Genomic DNA, 4,943 nt, shown 5'->3' with positions numbered 1-4,943 from the left:
TGCTGCATTATGTTGTCGTAATGTAATACAACTATATAGTGAAATTATAATCAAAATTAAATTTTTAATTAATATCTAATTATCTTAGTTCAATTACAATTTGAGGTATCTAAAAATGGCTTTTATAAAAGCCTCTTAGATTATTTTTTATCTTAATAGTTAGTAAGTTGAAGGTTAATTAATAATTTTACCTTCTAGGTTGTAGAGACTCTTCTACTACCTTAGAAAGATCTTAAATTAATAAAATCAAATTAAAAGAGGTCAATAATTAGTATAGCTGATACTAAGATTAAGTTGAGAGTAGGATTGGGCTAAAAAATCTTTAGGATAGGTTAGATTGATACCCTAGGATTGGCCGTTTGTAAGGCAGGATTGAAATCAGACCTCTGGCCACAAAAACGATGGCCTAGGACAAAATAGGGATTCATTTAAAGATCGAAGGATAGGGTTTGAGAGCTAGCTTAAATTTATTTTCAAAGGCATAAGGATTGTTTTTGGAGGATTTTTTAAGACTTAAAAATTGTTATTCGAAGTCAAGATTTGAATCAGTGATTTGGGTTTTATATAATATAATTAGGGCTAGCAATTTTGGCTATTTCATGCAATTGGTGTAACATCTATAGTTGAAAATTTAACATTTTTTGGATTATCCAATGTGCTAAGTTTATACAAAATTTTGTGATAATCTAATGATGTGGTTTAGAGATATCTAGTTTTTAGGACAAGTAGATTTTGGAAGGTGGCAGTTTGAAGTTGAATAGGTTTTCTATAATATCTAAAGATCTATCAGTTGGATTAAGGTGAAAATTGGCATGGTATTGTAGGACTTAAAGATCAAGCTACACACCAACTTTGAAATAAAGTTAACGATTGAAAAGGGAGAAAACACTACTATAATTTTTGCTTTACTTTTCAAGTTGGCAACCGAGTGACATTAGTATTCTTTTTGGAGGTTTTCTCACAATCTTTAAGTTTGATTGGATTAAAACTTCTTGAGCATATAGAAGACTTATATTGACAATTGCATGAAAATTTTTACATCAAGTGGATTGTTGGATTGGATGTTACAGCTTGTTAAAGCTCACTTATTAGGATTGGAGCTTACAAGAAAAATCTAAATTGCTTAAATATTAAAGTAACAAGGTAATTGGGATTTATGTATGGTTAAGACTACTAAGAAGAGTGTTTTTAGTACTTTTGAATTGAAATTCAGATTATATTCTTTTCATATGGGTGAAACCTATTAGGATTTTTGGCTACTTGTGAAACACAATCTCACCTTCCACAACTAGGTACCTGGAGCATTCCTGAGCAAGACAATATGTAATATGACAACGTGCTTTATTATGTTGACATGATTTTTAAGAGCATAGAAAGGTCCAAACATCACAATCCAAACTTAAACAAAATCATGTCCTTAAGATTCATTTCAAAGTCTTCTCTCGTCCCAAATGTCCAAATATTGGGATGCTATGTCCTTTTTGAAGCATGTGCATTTAGAATATAGTATTGTCAGGTACATAAATCTTCTTCTTGAAATATATGAAGCTATCACTAAGAATGTAAGCTTGATATTGTATATTGTCCACCATCAGCCAATTGCTAATCATCTTGAAATAAATATCTTGATGCATAGCTTCTTTTTATTCTACTTCTTTAATTAAATCTAAAATAAGACTACTAATAGTAGCAATTTTTGCCTTATCTTCTAATTTGTTATTCAAGTTTGGTCTCCACAATAAGCTTTCTAGCACAATATATTGTCGCCCTTGCTTGCACTCAAGTTGGATATCAAAAAGTTGCAACTATTTTTTCTAATGATGATGCCGTAATTTCATATTTTTCAAATACAAATCATGTAGCAAAGATTGATGGTTAGTCTAAACAACCACTAGCTTCCTCAATAGATAGTGTCGCCATACCTTTGTCGCATATATAATTGCTAATTGCTCTCAATCACATGGAGAGTAATTGTGATGTGCTCTTTTAAGCTTGTGTGATTCATATACCATAGATTGAAGGTTCCTACCAAAGTCTTATTGAAGGACTACTCCAATAGCAAAGTCAAAAGTATCAGTGTCAAGCATACAAAGAAGATTAAGATCATACAATTGTAATATTAGAATAGTAATGAGTGCCTCCTTTAATTTATCAAAAACACTTTGCTATTCCAGTTTCTATTCAAATGGAGCACCCTTCTCCTATAGGTTTGTCAATGAAGCAGCTATGTGAATAAATCACCAAATAAAACAACGATAGTATTCAGTAATGTATAAAAATGAGCAAACCTCAAAATCATTATTGGAAGTTGGCCAATCCTCCAGTGTTTTCACCTTATCTTGTTCCATATACATGCCTTCGGAGGACACCACATACATCAAGAAGATGACTTCTAACTTCCAAAGTTTGTATTTTGATTGCTTGCAATAGAAGTGACTATCTTGTAGTTGACACAAGACTTTTCATATGTATTGGTAATACTCTTTAAAGGTTTTAGTATATACAAGGATATGATTAGTGAAGAAAACTACATACTTGTCTAAAAGATCTTGAAACAATCTATTTATGTGACTTATAAAAGAGGCTGGTGCATTGGTGAGGCCAAAAGATAAAATCAGCCATTCAAAATATCCATATATGTACAAAATGCCATCTTTTCTACATCCTTTCTTGCAATAAGTGTTTGTCAATAGCCACTTCAAAGATCTAATTTATTAAAGATAGTTACACCTCAAAATTAGTCAAGAAGATCATTGATGTGTAGAAGTGGATATGCATTGTTAATAGTGTGCTTATTGAGGCTTTGATAGTCGATGCAAAGGTGAAATCTACCATCCTTCTTGAATGCAAAGAGTATAGGTGCTTTCCATAGTAATGTGCTTTTTTTAATGAGGTCTTTCTCCAAAAGTTTATCTATTATCTTTTATAATTCTTCAAGTTCTTTTGATATTAGATAATAAATTGGTGAGCTTTTTGATTTAGTTCTAAGTAAAAGTTCTATTTGAAAGGAGGCACCTTGATCAGGAGGCATGCCACTAGGTAGATCGATTGAGAGGATATATTAATATTCTCATATGAATTCATCTGTTCATTCTACTCCTTCAGTTGTCTTTCTTACTATTGATGCAAGATTTGGAACCACCATATATATTAGTTGCTTATGTTATATTTGTTTCTTCATAAAAGTTGTTCATATGCATAAGACTTTGGTTGCAAATTGTCTTTTCTCTTCACTTGATGCGGAGGTACAAAGAGTCACCTTGCATCTTCCATCTTTAAAAGAGATTGTCCTTGCTATCTAATCAACTTACTTATTTTTCATCTTTAGCCATAGTATACCAAAAATAACATCATATCTTAGTTTTATGACCTTGAACCTCTCTCTTAAGATGTAGGTGTCAATCAACTTCAAGATTTCTTCTTTACATGATTCACTTAATATGTTCTCTCAATGATCTGTAAGGTATATACTTCCAACCTTGTTTGCCTTAGTTTCCAAGCCAGTTGATAATTTCAATTGAGATCCAATTTTTTATAGAGCCACATTCTATAAGCACTTGATATGGTTGTCCTCTCAGTAGTTTCATTAGATGTATTAGTTAATTCTTTTTATAGTTATCTAAGGCCATGCCATTTATCTTTGAGAGACAGTAGCTATCCCTAGTATTGGCCCTCGATGCTTTTATTAGAGAGTCTTATTTTTTTATTCTATTTCATTGTCGACTTAGAGAGTTTCAAGACTATGAACCCGACTTATCTTACTATTCTTTAATTTTGATGTTTTAGACAACCTCCAATTTCATGGCTTAGCTTTCAATAATAAAAATACAATCCCTTTTGTACAAATATTTGTCATCTTTGTGGTATCAATGATCCTTGTAGGGCATTAATCTCTATTGGTATTAATTGTTATACCATAGTATTAGATAGTGGCATAGGACTTCGTGCTATAGGTCATGCTCTATGATTTTTGAAATCTATAGGATCGATCTTCTCTACAATTTGAATTGCTTCTTCAAATGTTTGTAGATCCCTTAGTTCTACTTCTCACTAGATCTTAGGTTTTAAACTTCATAGGAATCAATCCATCATCTCTGCCTTTGAAACATTGCCAATTTGGAGATATACAAACTTGAATTGAAAGACATAATCTTGTACCAAATTAGATTGTATAAGATTTGTCAACTAATCGTGCGCTATCTTCTCTCCATAGATAGATCAAAATTGATTTCTAAACTCAGTCTCAAACTCCTCCTAGTCACAAAATCTACCTTGAGTTTCATAACTTTGAACTTGATATTACCACAAAATGGCTATTACATCTCTCAAATAGCTGGCTGCATATATAATTCCTTCAGTGGTATTTGTTCTAAATAGTTGGAGATATTTTTGGATGTTGAAGAGCTATTGATATATATATCTTCTTATCTTAAAGTCCTAGAGTATGTACTAGGCTTACTCAATTTCAACCTAGGAGATGTCAATTTTTTTGTCATTGAGGCTTCTATTTGTCCTTATAAAGTAACTATCTAGCCTAAAAGGTATTGTATTTGAGCTTCTATTTAGGATTGCTTTGCCATATCTTCTATGCTGTAATTTCTTTATTGGACTCCACTATTGTAATGGCTTTGCACCTCTCAATTGATTTTTTAAGAGTAGCTCGTGGTAGTCTCAATATAATATCTAGTATGACTACAACAACTACCGTTGAACTAGACAATGACTATTGACACACTACCAAAAGTATATACACTAATATTCGCTCTGATACCAATGAAACAAGACTAGTCTATCTCAAGTCTTCAAGACCCTTCTAATCTATAATAACATAAAACCTCATCACAAGATAGGACAAATTAGATCAAAACAAAACTGAACAAAATCAAACAGAATAGGACATAGAAGATAAAATTGAGCAATTAGAATTAAGATAGAATAAAATA

This window comes from Physcomitrium patens, chromosome 12 (assembly GCF_059467195.1).
Source record: "Physcomitrium patens ecotype Gransden chromosome 12, ASM5946719v1, whole genome shotgun sequence".
Taxonomy (NCBI): Eukaryota; Viridiplantae; Streptophyta; class Bryopsida; order Funariales; family Funariaceae; genus Physcomitrium; species Physcomitrium patens.
Note: the sequence above shows the minus strand (reverse complement) of the source record.